We start from the raw sequence: 13,333 nt of genomic DNA on the forward strand, positions 1-13,333 counted from the left end.
GATTCATTGTGATTCTGGAACGTTAAACTGGAGCTGGGAGTTAAATTTACTTCCAGACCATTGACGAATCGTGTTGGCCATGTCAAGCACCATTTTTTCCAGACGATCGTTGTCTTGTTTGCGTTGCTGTTCCTGCTCCTGTTTCTGCTGCTGTAGCCACAGAAAGAATTGCTGCTGTTGCTGTTGTTGTAGTTGTTGCTGCCAATTTTGAAATTGTATCTGCTGCTGCTGTAACAGTGTCTGAACAGTGTCCGCTGGCTGGCTCATAGCTTTTTGTTGCAGTATTTGTTGCGTTTGGAGGTTATGGAGTCGACGCTGAGCAGGTCCATCATTACTTCTAGCAACTGCAGCATAAGAGAGGCCACTGCTGGAAGTGCCAGGCTGTGATTGGTGCATGGTTGGGTCTTGTTGTTGCGTCGCTTGACGCTGGGATCTTGTGCTAGGGCGAGCCTGTTGCAGCCTGGGATATTGCTCGAGAGGCCTAACGTTCGTCCGACCCGTCGGCTTTGCTTTATTCCGGCCCTTAGCAGGTGCAGTGGAACGACGCAGAAACTCCTGGAACCATTGGCAGCCTTTATAGTTGGCCATATGACTTTCTGAGCAGTGATAGCAAGTAGGTAAAGCATCTTGGGAGCGCGTACATTGTAAAGTGTGATGGTTTTCTCCTGTTACGGACTGGTTGTCTTCCCTGGGGCCGTGCCGGCTGGCTCATCGGAACTCAGGTGGAGTTCCATCCCTGGCCCGCAGACCGCACAATCGATAATTTCACCGATATTAACAGCTGTTTATAACAGAAGAAACGCATTACTAACAGAAAAACAAAACAGCTGCCGCGCAATTGAAAATTGCGCAAAAACAAAAGGAAATCCAAAACAACCTATTGACGACGGTAAGTACGAAGAAAACAACAATAAATACACTCACTGATTCAATTTTATGTTTGAATAGGGCCCAGTTGGACCCCGGCGTACCCACCCTGCCTGAGATGGCTACATCGGCGACATCTCCCTTGCGTTGGCCACCATATCGGTGGCTGCTCCTCATCCGGCGTAGTGCTGTGGAATTCCCCTTCCCTCCATGCTGAGAAACTCACACAACCATGTTCAACGTAATCACTATTATATAATTCATGAATATTTCTTAATAACTAACATTTAATTTATTTACTTATTTTTATTTACAGATATCATACAAATATTTGGACAAAATGGCAAAGGAGCAAGATCAAACAAAATCACGCAGTAGGACGAGCGAAACAACAAATAGCCACAACGGCGTAAAGGATGACTTCTATGCGTCACGCATTCAAGAGATCGGTATGTTCTCATTCATCAATTTACATACGCATGTTCGTATATAAGTGTATATACATATATATTTATCTGAGTCGCTTAATCATATACCTTGACCTGCCTAAGAGCTCTTGGGATTGGTTAAGGGGCGATATGGTGAGGTGAGATCATGCATGTATGTAAATTCATAAAGGTAAATATGTATATATCCCGTCGCGAATAATTTGTTGTATTCTAATGTGTTTTGTCGTCCCTACTCTGTCATTATTACAAGAAAATAAATTCGGATCTACTCTAATTTACTGTACTTTAATTTAAATTTTATTTACTTCACAAAATATATAATTTACTGGTTAATAAAAAGGTCGGCAAAAAAAATATAGAGCAAATGCTCTAAACATTTCTCGGGAACGCGTTGGAAACATTTTACAAGAATTTTTACACATGAGAAAGCTTTCGTCAAGATGGGTGCCGCGATTGCTCACAATGGAAAATAAGCGCAACCCATGTCGCCATGTCGAAATTGTGTGAATTGCACTACGAAATTCTACCCCATCCACCCTATTCTCCAGATTTAGCACCCTGTGACTATTATTTATTTCCAAACTTAAAAAAAATGGCTTGGGGGTAAGAAATTTCATTCAAATGAACAGGTAATCTGTGAAACAAACGCCTATTTTGAGGACCTGGACAAATCCTATTTTATGGAAGGTATTGGGAAACTGGAGGATCGGTGGTCCAAATGCATACGTCTAAAAAGAGATTATGTTGAGAAATAAAAAAGCAAAATTTAAAAAAAAAAACGTATTTTCTTTGTAAGGCCGACTATTTATCAGCCCACCCTCGTACGTTTACGCAACGTGACGACAGTTGCGAATGTTTGGACGTAGCGCACTGGCGGTCGGAAATAGGGCGGGCTTGGAACGGACTCACCAGTCGATTTCCTTCTCCTGCCTCAGCGTTGATGCGTTGTCTCGCCCACTATTCCACGTCGTGGATGCTTCTCGTGATGTGCCTTCTCGCGGCGACGATAGCCCGCACTTGTCCAGCGGTGATGCTCTGGTTGTAGCTGTCGTTGTCGTTGTTGTTGCAGTCGTGGTTGTTGTTGTTGCCGTTGCTTGTTGCAGTTGCTTTGGATGTAGCTGCCGTCGCTCTCTGCTGGGGTTGACGTTGTTGTTGTTGCCGTCGCCGCTGTTAAAGCCTCATGCTTGGCGATCTTCTTGCTTGCAACGTTATTGTTGTGATTCTTTGCCGTTGCTGCAAGTCTTTGTGCAGTTGCTTGTTGCAGTTGATATTGCTGCTATTATTGTTGTTGTTGTTGCTGCTGCTTTTGTCGTTGCAGTTGATGTTGCTGTTGTTGTTGCTGCTGCTTTTGTTGTTGCAGTTGATGTTGTTGTTGTTGCTTTTTCACTGCTTACACGCACTTGCAGCAACTCATAAGCACACAACTTTCTCTGCAGACGCCAACTCTTTCAACCAAAAACTTTCCTCTCTCTTTTTATATTTTTCTCTCCAACCTTCATCAAAAATCAACTCCTCGAGTCAGCAAAAACCCACATGCACCTCTAGTGAAAAAAGTTGACGTTCCTTTTACATCTCCTATTTAACAGGAGGAGCAGTTTAAAACTCCCTCCCTCCCCTGGAGTTACGTTTCATACCACCGATATATCGCTTCGCGATATATCGATAACCACCCTCAACATTGCTGGCACAAACGATATCTAAAACGTAACAATATCCCCCCCCTAGATCGTTTGTGACCAGCCGGTATCTATCGCAGCGCCCAATGTAGGCTACACCCACGACACTAACTCAAACAGATATGGAGCAACGGATCACCAACACTACATCCTCAGAAGGTAAGTCAAGCTCACTATAATCGTGTATCCTTGCTGTGAAAAACTCATAACGATCTTCCTTGCAGATCCTCTAATTGTTTTTGTTGTCTGCTCCACTTCCTTGGACTCTTGTCGCGCAGAGGTGAGACTTCAACCTCGTAGTCTACCTGCAGCGCCCAACTTAGGCTACACCCACGACACTAACTCAAACAGATATGGAGCGTTCCCCAAACATTATAAAGTTATTTGTTCTCTTCACACACTCAATTCACGATCGCAATTAAACGTTTGCTTGCCTATGCGTGTGAATGTATACCAATACATACGCAAACGACTTTTTCTCCGGAACAAACGAAACCAAAACAAAAGCAATAAAACAAAACCTAGAATTGATGTCTGAGATTCGGTAACGCATCTGAGACACATACGATACGATACACATACGAGCGGTTGAATATACTTATTCGCTACATGGAATGACTTTTGCTCCCCACTGAATTTGCGAGAAACGCGGTCGACAGTTCTTTGGTGACCGCCAGCGTATATGGACGCATATTAGTGGGTGTGAAGATTGTGTGCGTTTTATACTTGGTAAGAATCAATAAGAAATCAGTAAGAAATCAACAAGCGTAATTTTAAAGCTAGAGTTGCACATTTTGGTATATACAATAACTACTATAGTAGTTATGAATCCTAAAAATTTGGTTGCGATCAGATAAAAATTGTGGAAGTTATTAAAGAAATACTTTTGTATAGGCAAAAATGCCTACTTACTAGGGCTCTTAGGCTGATGTCAGAGTGCGCGAGTTATATATATTTGACATATATATACATGAGTTGTATTTTAATAAATAAGAATGTACACAGTGTTGTAGATTTGAACTGGTTTATTCAGAGAATTGATACAAACTAAAGTTAAGCTGTGCAAGAAGTGCTATTATATACTTGGATGTTGGCGGCTGCCAAACCGTCTAAGTTGTTTATAATTACGTTAGCATATTCTGACTTTGGAGTTGTGGTTAGTGTTTATATTGGGACTTGGGTTGAGATTCGTTATTAGTTTCAGTTGCAAAAGATTGCAAGCTTGGTTGTTTATGTTTACGTTAAAGAAGCTAGCAGTCCCAGTTTGGGTTATTAGTTTATAGTGGAAGCTTGAATGTTTATGTTTACATAATTGACGATCGCAATCCCGATCTAATGGAATGCTTTGTATGTGTTAGTGTTGGGTAAGTGGTAAGTGGTGACAAATGAGATGGGGAAGTGGTAAGTGGTGACAAATGTATAACTCCTCCATCGCCAGAATTTGAATTCTCCTGAATTCTTTTAAAATTAACATGAATATTATTAGGTCTTAATTTTATACACAAGTAAAATATTAATATTAATATAATAATTGCAAATGTAATTGAAATGCCATAACTTATTTTTTTATGAAATTTTAACTCTGTGATTTCTTTTATGTTTTCAAAGTTCTGTATTGAGAAGTGTTCAAAGTTTATTGTGTTTTTATAAGATTGGTTCAATAAGTTTGTTGGGAAAAAAATCTATCATAAAATTCTATTTGTTCATTTGCAAAGTTTTCAGATAATATTTGAATTTTACAGTTAACAAATTGTATTAAGTAGTTTCCATTTAATGTAATATTTCTTTGATCGCAATTTTGTTTTAATTTTTCGTTTTTACTGTTTCTTACAATTATTGTCTCATCATCTATTTGTTCTATACTGGATTTATTGTTGAATTTGAATTTACAATTGTTGTTTATTGTGCAGCTTTTACTTAATGTTAGTTCCCTTAAAATTACATTTTCTTTATAATCGTATATTTTATTACAAATTTGAGTAATTAGTAAATTTTTTTGATCAATTTGAATATTGTTGCTGTTAGGTATTGCAGTTATGAGTTTGATGTCTGTTTTTACAAAGTTTTTGGGTAGCTTGATTGCCATGACAATTGCGTTGTTTTTGTATTTTAATATGCCCATTCTGATTAATTTAATTTTATAAAAATCTATTTTAAATTTATTTATTTCGTCTTTTGATAATATTTCTGGTAAAATATATTGTTTTTGCTGATGCAATGGTTTCTTGAATATAATTTAATTTTTCTTCAATATTTTTTAAAGTTCTCATTTGATCATTGAATAATATGTTTTTTATTGTTTCTTTTGTTTGGTTATTCATTTTGGCTGAAAGAAGTTCTATCATATTTCTGTCTTGATGGATTATGCCTGCTAGTGTGTTAATAGTATTATTAAAATGGTTGTTAATGTGAATTTGTTGGTTTAAGTTAGTGATTGCATTGTGATTATTTTGATCTATTATATTTAAGTGTTCTATAATTTCTTCCCTGTCCTCATTGTTCATAATGCCAAATAGCCATTTATGTACGGTGCCTATTCCATTAAAAATACCTCTTTCTGTTCGTGTTGATGGAGTGATAGAACTTACTTTTGCCCTTAGTAATTCTATTTCATCAATTAATGTTTCCTTATTTGCTATTTCGATATTCTTTATATTGTCGTATGTTGATGCGAGCGCATTGCTAAGTGAGAGGCACACCTCCGCTCCGCTGACCGAAAAGCACTCAAAGCTTTTTCGCTCACTAGCAATGCGCTCAGTGCGTAAGAATGCACTCAAGCTCCAGTGCTCTCAGCTTCTCTCTCCCACAACTCACCACCGCTGAGCCGCGCTCAGCATAGATCAACGAAATGCCGTCGGCATTTCTCTAAAGTTCAGTTCTAATTTTCACCTCTTTCGCTACGGTATAATTACCCTCCAATTGTGCGTCTTCAACAACCCGAAAAGTTTCCCAATAAATATACTATTTATTATAAGAAAAAACCGCGAGTATTTTTCATTTCGGAAAAGGAAGAACTCTTGGAACTTTTCAGCGCCCCCACGAACATTTGGTCCTTCGAGCCGGATCCCCATTATCATCGGCATTCCAGCATACTACGCTGATAAGTATCACAAGTTTTTTCCATTTGTCCTATCACTTCTCCCACGGTCGTCCGCCCCTCAATTTCCGACATATTGTGCAAAAGATTCCAACATCTTTTGCCAAGTTGCTTTCCTTTTTGCTTCGGACGACCTTTTCTGCGTTAATCCTATATACATTCATTTATAATAAAATATTATTATATTTTTGTTCCGCCAATCGCGTACGTATGTATGCATGTGTGTTTATTTTTGTAAGTGCAAGTGCATATTAGTGAAAAGTGTAAATTATTAAGAGAGCTACTAAAGTGCAAATATTATACATATATTGTATATTCCATACATATATAAACATACATAATAACTAAAATCCAAGCTGTGTGTACAAGCATTTCGTATTGCTTTTAATTCTTGTCCGTTTTATGTTTTGTATGTCGCGATAATCGCTGACATACATACATACACACATACTTTGTGCACTCTCTCTTGTCCGCAAGCGCTCCGGCTTGCAGCCGCGCTTGCTCTCGCTCTCTTTTCACACACGCACATACCTTTGTGCACTCTCTCTTGTTCGCAAGCGCACCGGCTTGCAGCAGCACTTGCTCTCTCTCTCCGAATACAAACATACGTGCACTTCGTCTGCTCAAACGTTTGACAGCGCAGTGCAGACATACATACAAATTAATTAAATCAATTAAGTTGTTTTACTTTAACCAAGAACTTGATTAAATTGATAACACCTGAAATCCAAGAACTTGAAGATAAAAGGCGGAGTATTTCTTATTAACGTTTATTACAGGGCCGATGTGCCTCTGTTCGAATAAAGAAATGAACTAATACATAAATTCAAACAAGACAATCCCGCAACTTATGGTTACGAGATCGTTTCATAGCGGCCACGCAAATATGTCGTGGTTGCCGGCTATGCAACGACATCCGGTCAAATGCTTATTCAGCTATTTGGCCAGTGTCATATTCGGTCAGCGGACTCAGACCGTTTGTTTGTCTTAACTACTCCACCCCTCGAGGTTAAGGCCGCCCTCGGCCGACCCTATCTCTGCAACGACGTCCCTCAGGCGCTTCGCAGACCTTCTCGCAGTGATGATGCGCCGACAGGTGAGGCCGACACAGATGAGCGCACAACATACAGCCGCCACGGAGAACACCACGTTGTAGATGCGATGCGATCCGGTTTCTTCCTTGAATTTCTCGATCTCCTCCAGGTTTCGTTCATTTAATCGATGAAGGAACGGGAGGCTCAGAATATCTTGGCTGGCGGTGATATTCAAGATAGGGAAGTTGGCGATGCCAGGGACCCTACTCTGGGCGTTGTTGTGGTTGACGAATAGAGTCCCGTTGATTCTGGCTCTGTCGTTGAAGGTGATGAGGTGCGTGCCCAGCACCCTGATCTCGGTACCGTTGTCGACTTGAATCATTGCTGGATTATCGTTGACTATGATAATCCCTTCGTCTACCTCGGTGATCGCCTCCAAGTCGCTAGGCTGAATCTCGCAATGTGCCGTGCCTCCTGCGTGTATTTCCCTCGCGCATGAGGTCTCTGTCGCCAAGCGACAAAATGTGGCCCCCGGCGAGACTGTGCAACTCTGAAGATTGTGAGTTCCTCCATCACAATCGGCTATGATGTTGTCCGGCATCCTCAAAATGAAATTCTTATGGGCGACAGGGTAAATAGTTATTTTTCTACAGGCAAATTTTATTTTAGGGAATTTGATAATAAAGTGCAATGAGTTAGGGGACTGAAGGACTTTTACGGACGAGACGGACATAAGGTCACCTATCGGTGTGCTGGTGGGTTCCTCTAACCAAATTGATTTCAAGTCTGCGTGATCTAAAATATTAGGGCTAACTATGTTAGCTTTCGCAAGTGAAACAGCCAACATCAAATTTTGCAACTCCATCGACAACATTCTATTTCTACCCAGCAAGGTTTCATACAAGTGACTTGTGTCGATTTGTGAGTTTTGAGTTACCTTTAAAATTTGGTTAACCGTGGAGGTTAGTTTATTAATTTGGTCTTGAACTCTAGTGTTTATTTCTATTTGTCTATTGTTGGAATTTATAAGTTGCGTCTCTGTGAACCTAGTCCTTTCTAAATCACCTGCATCAGGTGTACCCGCCACAACCTTTAATATGGACCCTAGGAAGTCTATACTTCTCGCGACCCTGTGGTGCGTACCCAAGGCCTCTAGCAAGTCCTGCAAATGCACCGTGTCTACGACCAGGAGCTTCTTCATGTGAGATTGCGGAAAAACGTCAATGAGCTTGACTGTCTCTTCCACAACTCGTTCGTACTCCGACAGGTTCGCGGAATGCTTTACATAAGCATACTCTTCCCAAACCAGGACTTGCCCATCTATGATGGGGATGTACTTGGCGTGCGAGTAGTCGGTGATGTGCGCCGAAGCCAGCGACAAGGAAAGGACAAGTATGATTTCAAACCTGTAGGGTGAAATGTGTGTTTTATTTTTACTTTAGTTTTTTTTTAGAGAGGTTACCCACCACCAATTGAAGATTGAAAGAAGCTTATGCCAAGGTGGCTAAACACAAATGCGCCAAGTGGCTAACAAAACTATTACTAACTAATACTAGCGTGCCTAGTGGCTTAAAAAATATAAATGCCTAGTGGCTAAAAAAAAGGAGAAGAAAGGGGGTCATTTAATGTTGTCTTTATGGACCACCCTCCCCTTAATTAGGACCGTGGTCCCCAGGTCCGCTTCTACCGCTCTTTCTTCGCACAATGGCGTCAGCTTGTTTCCCAGCCTTCTGTTGGACTTAACTAATACTTTCTCGCCAACTTCAAAGACTCTATTCTGCCGCGACGCATTCTCTCTGATCCTTAGCGCATTTTGAGCATTTTTTATTTTGCTTTGGATCTGATCTTGCGGTTCGTCTGAACGCGCCTGAACTACATCGACCGGCTTTCTGTTGGTGACAGAGTGTATTGATTTATTGTACTCCGTTGCCGCCAACAAAATGACTTCTACTGTGTCACTTATTTTCCTGTCGATTTTTAGACACCTAGCAAGCTCTAGCAAGGTACTATGAAATCGCTCTACCTGCCCATTCGAAACACTGTGCAACGGTGGAGCATTCGCAATGTTGACTCCAAAACTGTTGGTCAGCATTGTTGAGATTGTCTGTGAGTTCAATGAGGGCTCATTGTCACAGTAGATTGTCTTAGCCTTTGGGAAGAAATTCATCAATTGAAGAATTGCTGGCTTCAGATCTTCAATGGTTCTCGACGGGATGGGCTGAACTACAGCGAACTTGGAGAACTTATCAACGCAAGTGAGGAAGAATTTCTTATCGGTGGAGAAGATGTCTATGTGTAACATCTCCCCCGTATGTGAAGGGATTGGTGTTTCGCCTAATTCCTGTTTCTTTGGGTGTCTGTCGTATTTGGCCCTGCGACACACCTTACAATTCAATGCTATCTCGTTCGCGAGCTTTGTCATTTTGGGGAAATAATAGTCTGTTAAGACCTGCTTGACGTTCTCTTGTGCAGCCCTGTGGGCGCGATTATGTTCGTCCGTCAAGATTTCCCTTCTCTCATTGATGTCGAAGATGTCGGCGACTATCTTCTTACAATGTTGGAATTTCGTTGCTGGGAATGTTCGAACCAGTTCATCTTGAATCTGGGCGAGGGTGTGGAGGTCGCAATGGATCGCGTTGACCACTTTGGGGTTAACTGCAACCTTAATTTCCTTAAATAAAGATTCCCTGTCAACGAAATGAAGAGTATGCCGAGTTTTTTCTCGGAACAATATGACTCTCCTAGTTAAAGGGTACCTTGCCTCCTCAATCACGATCTGATTCCTAAAGCAATTTATTGGCTTATCGGTGGTCTCGATGGTGTAAGTGGCGGAAGCTTCGCTATGTATCGTAGCGACATCAGAGCTTGGAGTGTTGTCTACAAGGGAATTCACGTTTTGTCGTGACAATGCATCAGCTACGTGGTTTTCTTTCCCAGGTTTGTAGAATAATCGGGCGCCGGTCTCGTCGATCCGGGCTTTCCAACGCTTTATCTTTGCATTGGGGTTACCCTCGGAAACTGCAAAGGTCAGAGGTTGGTGGTCTGTGTAGATATTGATTTCTCTTGCTCCGTAAATGTATTGACGAAGCTTTGCTAAGGCCCATACAATTGCTAGGAGTTCACGCTCGTTAGTAGCGTAGTTCGCCTCTCTGTCTTTGAGAGTTCTAGAAATCATTGTGACTGGACGGCCCTTCTGTGATAGGACTGCCCCAATACCATATGCCGAGGCGTCGGTGGTCAGATCGAATGGCTGTTTGTAATCAGGGTACATTAGCATGACCTCCTCCGACGCCAGAATATTTCTCAGTTTTTCAAAAGCGTTGCGCTGTTTTTCGTTGAAGAACACAGGAATATTCTTTGATTTGTACTTGCTGACTGAGCCGTTTTCACCTTTTAAGATGTCGGACACCGGTTTTGCGATGGCAGCAAAGTCTTTTACAAAGCATCTATAGTAGCTGGCCAAACCTAAGAAGGATCTAACCTCGTACAGGTTTTTTGGCTCAGGGTAATGCTGGATGGCCCTTACTTTCTCGGGGTCAGTCCTAGCTCCCTGATCGGTGACTATAAAACCAAGGTATTCTACGCTTGTTTTGAAAAACTTGGATTTCTCTTTAGCAATCCTCATGTTTGCTTCACTTAACCTTTTCAAAATCACGTCAACGTGGTTGACATGATCACTTTCGTTTTTTGAGAAGATTATGACGTCATCTACGTAGACGTAGCATATCTTGCCAATTTCTTCACGGAGCACATCGTCGATGGCTCTTTGGAAGATGCTTCCCGCGTTCTTTAGACCGAACGGGAGCCTACAAAACTCGTACTTGCCTCCATTCACAGAAAATGAGGTCTTCTCGCGATCACGTTCCGCCAGAGTTATCTGGTGGTAGCCTGACTTCAGGTCTAGTGTCGTGAAATATTTCGCTTGTCCGAGGTTCGCCAATATCATTGATATGTTTGGCATTGGGTATTTATCCGCAATGGTTTTTGAGTTCAGTTTTCTGAAATCTATTACCATACGCTTCTTCTTGTTACCCGCTTCGTCTACACCTTTTTTGTCAACAACCCAAATTGGGTTATTATACGGTGATTTGGATTTTTGTATGATTTTGTCTTTAAGGAGGTTTTTTATCTCTGAATCGACGAAATCGGCCACACCCATAGGGTAAGGGTATAGCTTAGAATATATAGGTTCCTCATCCTCCGTTCGTATGGTTGCTACAACCGAAGTGTTGAACGGTAATGCTTCGTCTGGGTCAGCAAAGGCATTGACCCTGAACTTTAGCATCTGTGCGAATTTGGCTTTGACGCACGACGGGGCGTCTATATCTGCTGCTGTCGTGAGGTTAACGCTTACGCATTTATGATATTGGATGGTCTCGGATTTGGAGCCCACCCTTAATTGCTTGTCTTTTAAGCACAAATCGACTCCCGCTTGAGCTAGGAGGTCATGGCCTATAATGCCATCGAATGTCGACAGGTTGTTTAGTAAAAAAAATGGGGCGGTTACGCCGAAGATTTGTATTAAGCATTTTTTAGTTATTTCGTTTGAGCCATGGATTGAATAAATCGAGAATGGCTTATCGACAGGGGTAATGTGTTTTAGTTGCTGAAATGGCTTTATGTAGCTCTTCGCAGCGCCCGTGTCGATTAAAAATTTTTTGCTGACCCCTGCTACTCTGCGTTGAATGAACGGTAGCAGGGACTCGCCCCTGTCACTTTGGTTTTTGGTTTTAGCGTTTGCTATTGTTTTTTGGTTTTAGTGTTTGACACTGTTTTTTAATGTCGTATAACGCGATATTAAAACACGCGCGGGTAATTAAAATTACCACTAGTTGGGCGCCAATTAATTGAATCAATTAAGTTGTTTTACTTTAACCAAGAACTTGATTAAATTGATAACACCTGAAATCCAAGAACTTGAAGATAAAAGGCGGAGTATTTCTTATTAACGTTTATTACAGGGCCGATGTGCCTCTGTTCGAATAAAGAAATGAACTAATACATAAATTCAAACAAGACAATCCCGCAACTTATGGTTACGAGATCGTTTCATAGCGGCCACGCAAATATGTCGTGGTTGCCGGCTATGCAACGACATCCGGTCAAATGCTTATTCAGCTATTTGGCCAGTGTCATATTCGGTCAGCGGACTCAGACCGTTTGTTTGTCTTAACTTACATACATACGTACATACTGCAAGTTCCTGTTCGTCATTTATGTCTACTGCTCGTTTTGTACATTTTAAGAATTTTATATTTTTCGTGTCTTTAAAACTGTCTATTATAATACATTGTACTTTATAGTAAATGGAATCTGGTACTTCTGAATATATGCCAATAGTTCCCCTATTAATATTGTTTAAGAGTTTCTGTTCTATTTCTAAATTGTCGTCTGCTGGATTAATTTCAATAATTTTTCTGTTTCTTTGTGAAGTCCATACCCAATAGAAAATCATATGATTTATCCAAGGGTAAAGCCACCCATCTTGAACGAACTAGTGGAGAATATTGAAATTCTCTTGGTGCTTCTGTCATAACTAAGTAATTATTAGTTTCAAACTTTGCATTAATTGTATGAATTATTTTTGAATATTTTTCAATTCTTTGTAAAAATTTTCCTGCACTATATTTGTGTTTAATATACTAATTGTGGATCCAGTATCTAACAAAAAAGTAAATTTACAATCTTCACTTGTTCCTTCTATTAAAATTTTTCTTTCATCCGAGGCTACTGGGTAAAAAAAATCTTTAGGGATTTCACTTGTTGTACTTTTATTATCCTCATCAATTATATTATCAACACTCATTGCCCCTGGGGAATTCTGTCTAACATTTTGACTTTCATTTTTATTGTAATTATTATTTGGATATTGATGTGGATTATTGTTAGTATTCTGATTTTGTTGATTATTGTTATAGTTATGATTGTATTGTGGATTAGTATTGTTATTCCTATTTTGTTGTTGATTTTTATATTGTCTCCTAGTATTTTGACTTTTTGGAAAATTGCCATTATTATTAGTGTTGTTTTTATTATTATTATTGTTGTTATTATTATTATTATTGTTGTTATTATTATTATTTCTTTGATCAATATTGTTACCTGAGTCATTCTCGGTATTTTTACGAATTAACAATCTTTGATTTAAATTTCCAAAATTTAGACCGATATATTTAGCAATTTCATTTCTAACCATTTGCACTGTTGTTA

The 13,333-nt window shown here is 40.2% G+C and overlaps 1 long non-coding RNA gene across 1 annotated transcript; it reads left to right on the forward strand.

The window, feature by feature from the left end:
* Nucleotides 1–730: 730 nt before the first annotated feature.
* Nucleotides 731–1,261, forward strand: LOC133844419 (uncharacterized). The gene is made up of 3 exons (XR_009894605.1): nucleotides 731–889; nucleotides 949–1,108; nucleotides 1,184–1,261. It is a non-coding gene; the product is annotated as an uncharacterized LOC133844419 (long non-coding RNA).
* Nucleotides 1,262–13,333: the final 12,072 nt, after the last annotated feature.

The sequence above is a fragment of the Drosophila sulfurigaster genome, chromosome 3 (genome assembly GCF_023558435.1).
Source record: "Drosophila sulfurigaster albostrigata strain 15112-1811.04 chromosome 3, ASM2355843v2, whole genome shotgun sequence".
Classification (NCBI taxonomy): domain Eukaryota; kingdom Metazoa; phylum Arthropoda; class Insecta; order Diptera; family Drosophilidae; genus Drosophila; species Drosophila sulfurigaster.